The 10,611-nt window shown below is 49.7% G+C and overlaps 1 protein-coding gene and 1 long non-coding RNA gene across 2 annotated transcripts in view; one reads left to right on the top strand and one right to left on the bottom strand.

Moving 5' to 3' along the window:
- PARK2 (parkin RBR E3 ubiquitin protein ligase) overlaps positions 1 to 10,611 on the bottom strand; it is a 445,454-nt gene that overhangs the window by 99,028 nt on the left and 335,815 nt on the right. The window lies entirely within an intron of this gene.
- On the top strand, positions 7,972 to 10,274 carry LOC102254880. The gene is made up of 3 exons (XR_313580.2): positions 7,972 to 8,081; positions 8,379 to 8,487; positions 10,179 to 10,274. It is a non-coding gene; the product is annotated as an uncharacterized LOC102254880 (long non-coding RNA).

The following is a 10,611-nucleotide window of genomic DNA, read 5'->3' as shown; positions in this document are numbered from 1 at the left end:
GCTCTCCCCGTGGGCCAGCAGCAGCGCCCCGCTGACGTCGTGGGAGAGTCGCCGCAGAGCCATCTCGCGGACGTTCCAGTTTCTAGAAAACAAGCAGCCAACGAGCTCCGTCCCAAACACCTGCAACCAAACACAGCACCTCAGTGGAAGAAAGGAGCGGCCGGAGTCTCCTCTCATCACCAGGGAAAACTGGCCTTTCTTTCATACATGTGTGTCTACATATGTGTGTGTTTGAAACTTCAGAGAGAGGAAGGGAGAGAGGGCTAGAAACATCACTGATAAGAGAGAATCATGGATCAGCTGCCTCCTGCACATCCCTTCTGGGGATCGAGCCCGCAACCTGGGCTTGTGCCCTGACCGGAAATTGAACCCTGACCTCCTGGTTCATAGTTTCATACTCAACCACTGAGCCACGCCGCTGTAATTTTTTAGATGTTATTTTTAATTGATAAATTGGGCATTTCTTTTCTTAAAAAATATCTTTATTGATTTCATAGAAGGGAGAGGAAAAGATAGAAACATCAATGATGACAGAGAATCATGGATCGGCTGCCTCCTGCATGTCCCACACTGGGGATTGAGCCTGTAACCTGGGCATGTGCCCTGACTGGGAATTGAACCCTGGCCTCCCGGTTCACGGGCTGACATTCAACCACTGAGCCTCGCCAGCCGGGAGACTGGGTATTTCTTAAACCTTCACCGCACCACACAATTTCGAGTATGTCCAGCCACTTAAAAACTGTAAGGAGGACCCTGCCGGGTGGCTCAGCTAATCAGAGCATCGCCCTGTGCTCTAAAAGGCTCAAGCGGGCCCTAACCGGTTTGGCTCAGTGGATAGAGCGTCGTCCTGTGGACTGAAGGGTCCCAGGTTCGATTCTGGTCAAGGGCATGTACCTTGGTTGTGGGCGTATCCCCAGTAGGGGGCGTGCAGGAGGCAGCTGGTCGATGTTTCTCTCTCTCGATGTTTCTAACTCTCTATCCCTCTCTCTTCCTCTCTGTAAAAAATCAATAAAATATATTAAAAAAAAAAAAAGACACCCAGCCCCGCAGCGACAGACTCTTACCAATCCGCGCGCAGCAGCACCGCGGGGAGGGGAGTCGCCGTGCTGCATGTCAGGGTGACGGCCTCACCGTGGGCCCTTGCCCAGCCCCCAGGACGCGCCCCCGGACTGTCCCTGACGCCGTGGTGGCTTCTCCAGGTGCAGGCAGCGGCTCTGTGATTCGGAGGAACCAAAGGGAGCGCCTGGGAACCCGGTGATGCCTGTTCTCTCACATTTAAATCGGGAAGAAATGAAGCTTGGTTACTGACTCTCTCCAGGTGACCTGCATCCCTCCCGGGTCGGCGTCGGGGAAGCAGCGGGTGTGAGCTAAGCACCCACACGCTTCCTGAAGCTCGGCCGATGGGACACAGTCTGGGAGACACGTGGGGGAGGTTCCGCTGATCTACTCGGTTCATGGGTGCGGCTTCGGTCGCCTGGTATTTGTGAAAAGTGGCACCTGTACATCGCTTTTATGGGATGGATGATCGACTCTTGCTTTTGTTTTTGTTTTTGTTACTTACCTGAGGATCCCCCCCCCATTGATTTTAGACAGAGTGTAGGGAAGGGGAGAGAGAGAGAGAAACATCGATTGGTTGCCTCCTGTGCGGGTTCAGGTTGAGGCCTGGGGATCAAGCCTGCAACAGAGGTACCTGCCCTTGACCGGGAATCGAACCTGTGACCCTTCTATCCTTGGGCTGACGCTCTAACCACTGAGCCCCCAGCTAGGGCAAGTCGTGCTTTGAAATGATGGCTATTGTGTCTGAATAACATTAGAAAAGAACCATCACATGGGCGATGGGCCCTGAGGAATCAGAGGCTGCCTGGCAGACAGGCACACACACTCTACCCCAGAGAAGCGAAGATCCCATGGGAAGCCCAGTGGCACCGGCTACGTCCGCCTCCTGAATTGTGTGACTGTATCGATGAGGCTTTAGAATTCATCCGCTCCGCGGCTAAGCGTTTTGAAGCCCAGGTACCGAGCCTGGCGTGGAAACTCTCAGCTGGCGGTCAGTTACACAGGGATACAGGAGCTCAAACCCGCCAGGAAGTCTTATCTCCCATAAGGACACACGTACACCGACAACAGGGCAAGCCCCGGGGGACGGTGACACTTAGGGCTCGTTGTAGGCGGGGCCGCATCCGGCCCTTCCCAGCCGCCCTGGCGCCGTCTAAGAGGAGGCACACGCTCCCCTGACGCCGGCCCGGCCTGCAGCCCTGGCGTCTCTACGGGACGTCACCCAGGCAGCCTGTTCCCGCACCTGAAATGCCAGAGGCCCCTCTGTCGGCTGCAATGCTGCAAAAAGGCCTGCTCGCACCTCCTGGAGGGCAGCTCTGCAGGGAGGCCTTTCGCTCGGGCAATGCCAAGCCCAGTTTGCACCTTTGGGCTTTGCCACCATATGGTCCCAGCGGAGCACTGGTTCTCGGGACGTGGGCGCTGAGGCTGCTCCTCCGTGGGCCGCGCTTGCCCATCTGTGTGCCAGTTACCGTGGTGACCGGGCGGCACAGAGACACGTAGTCACCCACGTCCTCACCTGCCTCCTCGGTGCTGACACCTGAACTCTGTTTTGAAAGGAGATTTTGTTAAAAAAAAAATCTAGGGACTGAAATAGATCCCCTTCCTTTTCCCTTTGGGTTCTTCTGTTTCCATGAGGGAACCTCTCTTCTGTGCATTTCAGTGTAGAATGGCCTCACTCTCTTCCTGTTGCAACAGCTTCGTCCCAGGATCCTCCAGACATGAAATTCTAGAGAGAACAGGGTGCCTCCCTCATTGTGTCTCCCAACAGAGAAACACGGCTCCCAACATTAAACCTGCACGCACCTCCTTTGCACCCGTAACACCCTCTCCGGGGAGGGGCTGGGTGGCCTCTGTGCAGAGCGGCTCACCCGACCAGGGGCCCATCCCCGCCAAGCGCGGGCGCTGGGGCTCTTCGCGATGCCGGGCCTCCTGGCTCCCGGGCAACTGTGACCAGATGGGAACACACGGTCTCTGCGGCTGGTCCTGTTTACACGCTAGCGAACTCCATGTGAGGCGATGGCTCTCTCTTCTCAAAGGCTGTTCGCTGCACTGGCCACTAGTCAAGGGCCGCAGACAGCTCTGCTATCGAAACTCGCTAATCCAGATCAGCTCCTCACTCGCTCAGATCAGCACATCAGTGCGCTCACACCCCAAAACCGTTCCCACGCAGAGGCTTTCTTCTGACAGGACGCGCAGCCACGCAGACCCCACCCCCCTGCAGTTTAGATGGAGTCGAGCGAGGCATCTGCTCCTGTGGGCGCCACGCGGGGCCGAGAGGAGCCCCGAGGAGCCAGGAGAGTGAAATAGATGGACTCCCGCACGTCCACTAAAACACAGTGCAGGAGACTTCAGGGGCCGTTACAGGGTGCTGGTCATTTACTAACACCTGCAGTGTCAGCGTATGGCTGCAGCGAAGGGCATTTCAGAACCAAGAATAAAGATCTGTTTGACATTCAAAGCTCTAAACCACACACACGTTACTTGTCTCAAACAGAAGTTACTCCACCGAGTACTGGAATACTATCCTGAGAATAAGAACGGTGACACAGATTTGGTCATATTTATGGTAAAGTGCACGCTATTCAAAGGTCAGATTCATGCGTGTGTTTTTAAAGATGTTTGAACACAGGAAACCCGCTCTGCGTGATATATTCCGAGTGTTGGGATTCTAGCAGCAGAATCCATAAAGCTCCTTTTTTATTGTTATGGTACAGTTGACGTACAACGTCATGTTAGTTTCAGGTGCACAACACGGGTATTCGATATTTATACACCAGAGGACGTGGTCACCACAAGCCTAGTAACCACCGGTCGCCATACAAAGTCATCCTGATGTTTTGGCTGTGTTCCCTGCGCTGTGCGTTACGTCCCCGTGACATTTACTTGAGAACTAGAAGTGTGTGCCTCTCAATCCCCTTCACCTTCTCACCCAGCCCCCCTCCTCCCCTGCAGGAGCTGTCAGTGTGTTCTCTGTGGCTGTAAGTCTGTTTCATTTTGTTTTTTAGATTCCACATTTAAGCACAATTATATGATGCTTCTCTTTCTGTTAGATTTATTCTACTTTTTATAATACCCTCTAGGTCCAACCATGTTCTCACAAATGGCAAGACTTCATTCTGCTTTTGTGGCTAAGTAATATTCTAATATACGTAAATATAATATATATAATATTCTATTATATAATATATGGCACATCTATATATAATATATGGCACAATATAATATAATATATGGCACATCTTCTTTATCCATTATCTATCGATGGACACTTGGGATGTTCCCGTATCTTGACTATTGTAAATAATGTTTCAATAAACCAAGGGGTGTATATATCTTTAAAAAGCAGTGTTTACATTTTCATCAGATAAATACCCAGAAATGGGGTTGCTGGATCCTAGGGCAGATCTATTTTTAATTTTTTGAGGAAGCTCCACACCGTCTGCGTTCCCACCGACAGTGCGCGAGGGCTCCCTTCTCTCTGCCTCCTCCCGTGCCCACGCTGTTCTTCCTGACGACAGCCCTCCTGACGGGTGCGAGGGCGCCTCATTATGGTTTCGATCTGCATCTCCCCGAGGACCAGGGTGTGGAGCATCTTTGCATGTGCCTGCTGGCCATCTGCATGTTTTCTGTGAAAAATGTCTATCCAGATCCTCTTCCCGGTTTTTAACTGGATTGTTTGCTGTTCTGATGTGGAGCTGGAGGAGTTCTTTATACAGTTTGGGCATTAACCCCTTGTTGGCCGTATCACTGTAAACACGGTCTCCCGTTCAGCAGGTCGTCTTTCCACTTTGCTGATGGTTCCCTTCACTTTTTAGTTTGATGTAGAGCCATCTGTTTATTTTTGCTTTTGCTTCCCTTGCCCGAGGAGATGTGCCCGAAAGGATAATGCTGAGCCAAAATGAAAGCGTTTGCTGCCCTGTTTCCTTCCAGGAGTTTTATGGCTTCAGGTCTTACATGTAAGTCTTTAATCCATTTTGAGTTTACTTTTGAATATGGGGTTAGAAAGTGGTCCGATATCATTCTTTGCATGTATCTGTCCAGTTTTCCCAGCACCAGTTATTGAAGAGACTGTCTTTTTCCTATTGCATATTATTTCTTTTTTAAAAATATATTTTATTGATTTTTTACAGAGAGAAAGGGAGAGGAATAGAGAGTTAGAAACATCGATGAGAGAGAAACATCCATCAGCTGCTTCCTGCACACTCCCTACCGGGGATGTGCCCGCAACCAAGGTACATGCCCTTGACCGGAATCGAACCTGTGACCCTTGAATCCGCAGGCTGACGCTCTATCCGCTAAGCCAAACCAGGTAGGGCAATTTCTTATTGCCTTATAGATTAATCAATCATATCAGTGTAGGTTTATTTCTGGGCTTTCTATGCTGTTCTATTAATGTGTTTTTGTGCCAGTGCCCTGCCATTTTAATTACTATAGCTTTCTACTACAGCTTGACTTTAGCTCTTAAACATTTCTCCATTGCAGTCCTTGGGAGAATGACTCTTTTTTTTTTTTAAATATATTTTATTGATTCTTCACAGAGAGGATTTCTTATTGCCTTATAGATTAATCAATCATATCAGTGTAGGTTTATTTCTGGGCTTTCTATGCTGTTCTATTAATGTGTTTTTGTGCCAGTGCCCTGCCATTTTAATTACTATAGCTTTCTACTACAGCTTGACTTTAGCTCTTAAATATCTCTCCATTGCAGTCCTTGGGGAGAATGACTCTTCATGTTTCTATAAGTGTGTAAGATTGTAGCCTGAACTTGGGATTTCTGATTTAAAATTCAAAGTAAAAGTTTACTTCTTGAGACCTACAAAAAATACTCCATATGCATTATTAAGTCCACATTGATGGAAAATGAATGATTATTAGGATTAAAACGGTCATTATTCTATGGATGTCAATAAGAAGGCATTGAGTTATTTTAACTCATTCTATGATTCATTCAATAAAAGGAGAGGAGACAGCTGGGAGATATTTGCAACAAACAGGACAGTTTCTGGATGTTCCTGTTGTGTTCAAGAAGGGAAGGCAGCGAAGGGAAACCATAGACATACAAACACGTGTGCGCTGGGTGCTGGGCTGCCAAGTGCGCACCCTGACAGCGTGCGACGCTGTCTCACGGGGGCTCCAGACGTGCTCTCCCACATGCTCTCCGCACCCGCGAGGAGGACGAGAGGACACCGTCACCTCTTAAACCCAGCGACGTTCTCAGAAGAAGCACAGTCTAAGGTCCCCAGATTTAGCAAATCAAATACAGGACCTCTAGTTACATCTGAATCTCAGGTAAACAATGAACATATTTTTCAGTGTATGTCCCATGTGTTTTTTGTTTGTCTGACATTCAGGTGTAAGTGAGCATCCTGGATCTTACCCAGCAAGCCGACGGAGCCATCATTTGGCTACAATATTTATAACAGAAGGTCATTCGTAGCATATGCTTCCCTGTCTTGGTTTTGTACGGAATGGGTGGTATGAATAGAATGAGAAGTCATTTATTTCTTAGAAACGGAAGCTTCTCATTTCAACACCATCAAGACAGAGTGTACTGTGTGCATCACAATGCTGCTTCTGAGAGACAGCAACAGCGTTCGGCGGAAGTGGACGAGAGGAGAGCGGGCGAGGAGGACGGATGGCTGGGGGACACCTGCTGGGCCCTGCAGATGGCCCGCACCTGACCTACCGCGGTCTGAACCTCCTTCTCCCCAGGAGCTCATTCCTGCTCAGAGCTGGGCCAGTGGGAAACCAGAACTCACTCCAGATAAACCCGGTGCACAGCATGATTAGAGAATAAACCATCTAGGCCAGGGGTCTTCAAACTACGGCCCGCGGGCCGCATGCAAATACAAATATTGTATTTGTTCCCGTTTTGTTTTTTTACTTCAAAATAAGATATGTGCAGTGTGCACAGGAATTTGTTCATAGTTTTTTTGAAAATATAGTACAGCCCTCCAATGGTCTGAGGGACAGTGAACTGGCCCCCTGTTTAAAAAGTTTGAGGACCCCTGACTAGGCAGTGAGGGTTACCTGTAAGCAGTAGGAGAAATTTGAAAAGAAATGTGACTATTGTTCATTCCAAAAACTTGTTAATTTTTTAACTTCCACCTCAGGTAGATAATTCATGGTGTCGGTTTTCACAAGCGTTGACATGTAGGGAAAAGGAAAATAAGTGTAAAGCACATACAATGTTTTCTAATTGTATGATTGTTGTTTTTGCTTCTTAGATATAGCTGCCTGCAGATTAAAATTTTTTTATTATTTTATATTTTGAAGATTTAAAATTTTATTTTATTATGTTATCGCGAGGCAACTCCCTCTCCAGCAGTTCAGAAAAAGCACACGTGCCCGTGAGCATGTGCACAGGGACAGAAGCGGACGCAGCGACTGCTCACAACTGGGTACCAGCTGAGGAGTGGATGGACATTCTCTCTCCTGGTCTTGCCACTTTTCCCTAAGTCTGAAATTATGTTAAAATAAAAAGTTAAAAGACAAAACATTTCCTCTGGTAAAATGGAATCCAGATTTTTTAGGCAAGAAGTTGATTTTGTTTTGACGTTTCCTGCCCTGGAAACCATGACACTCCAATGGAACAGGCGGCTGCAGCGCAACACGCCCTCCCACCTCTCCCAGCGGTGCCGGGATGGAGCCCCTGGCCCGCGGCTCCCTGCGCTCCCTTCCTGGGTCTCTCAGCGTTTCGTCTCACTTGTTCGTTTTTACCTTTTACAGCCGAGAAAGCTTGAGCTTCTGTGACATCCACAGACAAGCTGGGCTGTATCTCATCAAGTCAGCACAGGAAAGTGATCTTTCCAATAGCTAAGGGTGGGACCAGATCTTTCTCTGCTGATCGCTCCCGAGTCTAATTGAACGGTGTTATGAATGGATTCTAACGGCGTCCTCAGTCAGGCGAATCGCTGGTACCTCTGCATGTGCTATTCCACACCATCCTCTCTCTCACTATAAAATATTCTAATGGAAAACGAAGCAGAGAACAATGCAATTTTCACCCGACTCTGTAAGACCAGGTAATCCCATCTTTCCCAAAAGAATATCGAATATACTTTTATTTTTAAAGGACCACAGTCTTGCCTTTACATTGAGGTGATGTCTTTCGTGTTGTACACAGGACTATTCTGAACACGCAGAACTCATTTCTACTGTAAGGATTGGGACTAAATATAAAGAGACAACACATCAATTTTCATTAAATAGCCCGCTTGTTAACTTGATTAGTTTTCACATTCTCACATGTCCATGTAAAGTGGAACCAGTGAGAGAAGAAAACGAATATCGAGAGAATATTAATATCACTCTTTCCTCAGCAACCAGATTGAGCAGCCAAACGCCGGGGAACTGGTCCAGACGTGAGGACTAGAGGTGCTGAGACGCCGCCCCCGCCACCAGGAAATACACATTCTGACACGCGGTCAGGTAACACGCAAACGAACGAATTAAAGGGAAAGGACCGCTTTCAGATAATGCCGAGTGTTATGGAGAGAGACGAGGCGTCGCCCCGTTAGGCACCTTGGTTTGGGGAGTTTAGCCTCCAGAATTGTGACACCACGTCCTTTGCTTTAAGCCACCTGAGTGTGTGGGGGGTTACGTTGGCAGCCCCGGGAGACTCTCCGATGGGCGAGCCTGGAGTCCCCTGGCGACTGAGATCCTGCTAGCAGTGATGGCGAACCTTTTGAGCTCGGCGTGTCAGCATTTTGAAAAACCCTAACTTTGGTGCCGTGTCACATATAGAAATTTTTTGATATTTGCAACCATAGTAAAACAAAGACTTATAGTTTTGATATTTATTTTATATATTTAAATGCCATTTAACAAAGAAAAATCAACCAAAAAAATGAGTTCGCGTGTCACCTCTGACACGCGTGTCATAGGTTCGCCATCACTGTGCTAGTGCAATGCTGACTCTGTTCGGCACCATATGAAGTCCTTGCCACCCGATGGAGGGACGGAAGGCCAAACCACAGAACACGGAAGCCACGGCGGAGACAGTTCTTTCCCCATGAAACTGCTGTTTCACTCAATCTAAGCACCTCCTTTGTGACTTGGCCCCAGGAATGTTGCTCAGGCAACAGCAAGCGTCCCCAGCACTCCGTGACTCAGAGCAGAACGACCGCCTGCACCCACTGGGACTCTGGGTGCCCACACGTGGGCCAGGGCGCCGTGAACATGTCCTTCAAAAGCAAGGCCGGCACCAGGCTCTCCTCTCCATCAGGGCCGGCCACTGCGTTCAGCAGAGCCTCAGCCCCTGTCACGCTCCCGCCTGCTCGAACGGCTTCACCGGGATCTGGCCGAGGCGGTGGCCAAGGCGGGAGAACGGCTCCGTGCAGCTGTCCGATTGTCCACTTCCACATGATTCTTCACGGCCATTCCTCAAACTCAGAGTATTCTCCTGAAGTTGGGGCTGTTGTTAGTTTTTGGAAAGGAAACAATAACATGAGGATGGGGAAGGCCACAGAACAACGTAGGGGTTTTCAAAGGCTTCCACTGCGGTGCAGCCGTGGTGACGAGGGGGCGACCTACTGGTCGACCTTCCCAAGCAGCTCACAGAGAAACCACACGCTCCTTTCCCCAACAACTCCTTTCAGAGGCATGTCAGCTTCCATTCACTAGAACGACTGTCCCATGACTTCTTCACTGCACGGGGCATCTTCTTCCAGAGGCTCTGCAGGCTGACTTCTTAGAAGTCCCCCGATTTCTGTTTTGAATGGTCTGATTTCCATTCCACACTCGGCTATTCTCCCTTCTCCTCTCCTCCTCCTCCTCCTCCCCCCTATTTCTCTTCTTTCCTTGTGCTCACTCACCCCGACCAGCCAGAGCTCCATCCCCTCCCCCCCACTTCCATCCCGGGGACCCCCCGACTCAGTGTCCAGCTGTATCTGTCCATCAGGCTCTGGGCCAAGTACTAGATCCCAAGGAGACGGTTAGGCACAGCCTCTACCGCCCAGTGTGTCTTATTGTTATACTATCAATACAGGCAGCACCAATCAATCAATAGACCCCACACAGACTCCGCTCCAGGTCGCTGGTCCCACTGAACTGGGGTGTCCATGTTAACGCCGACTGATGTCGGGTGTCCAGCACTAACCTCACGTCCGCTCTTTCCCCAGGACCAGGCCTGTGTTCTGCACGTGTGTGTGGGAAGGCGGCCAGCAGCCTGACCTTCCAGGCAGGACCTCCTGCCGCACAGAGCTCTTCACACACCTCCCCACCAAGCAGGTAGGACACGTGGCCCGAGAGCCCCTGTGGAAGATCAGTGATGTCTATCAGCAACCGGTGGTGAACGGCTCCACGTCACCCCCGGAAGCAGGACTTCCCCAGTGACAACTCGTGGCCGGGGAAGGGACTCTCGGGTTCGAGTCGAGAGGCTAATGTGTGGGTGGCTTTAGTCTCAGTGCTGGGGGCAAAGGGGCAAATGAACAAGCTTGTCAGGCTTACATCCTGGGGAGAGGAGGGGACGGAATCAATAAGCCAAACAAACAAACAAACAAACAAATCAGGTGGCGATGGCGTGCCACGTGCAAAATGAACATAATAAGGTGG

Source organism: Myotis brandtii, unplaced genomic scaffold (assembly GCF_000412655.1).
Source record: "Myotis brandtii unplaced genomic scaffold, ASM41265v1 scaffold229, whole genome shotgun sequence".
In the NCBI taxonomy this organism is placed as follows: domain Eukaryota; kingdom Metazoa; phylum Chordata; class Mammalia; order Chiroptera; family Vespertilionidae; genus Myotis; species Myotis brandtii.
Note: the sequence above shows the minus strand (reverse complement) of the source record. Positions and strands in the feature narration are given on the sequence as shown.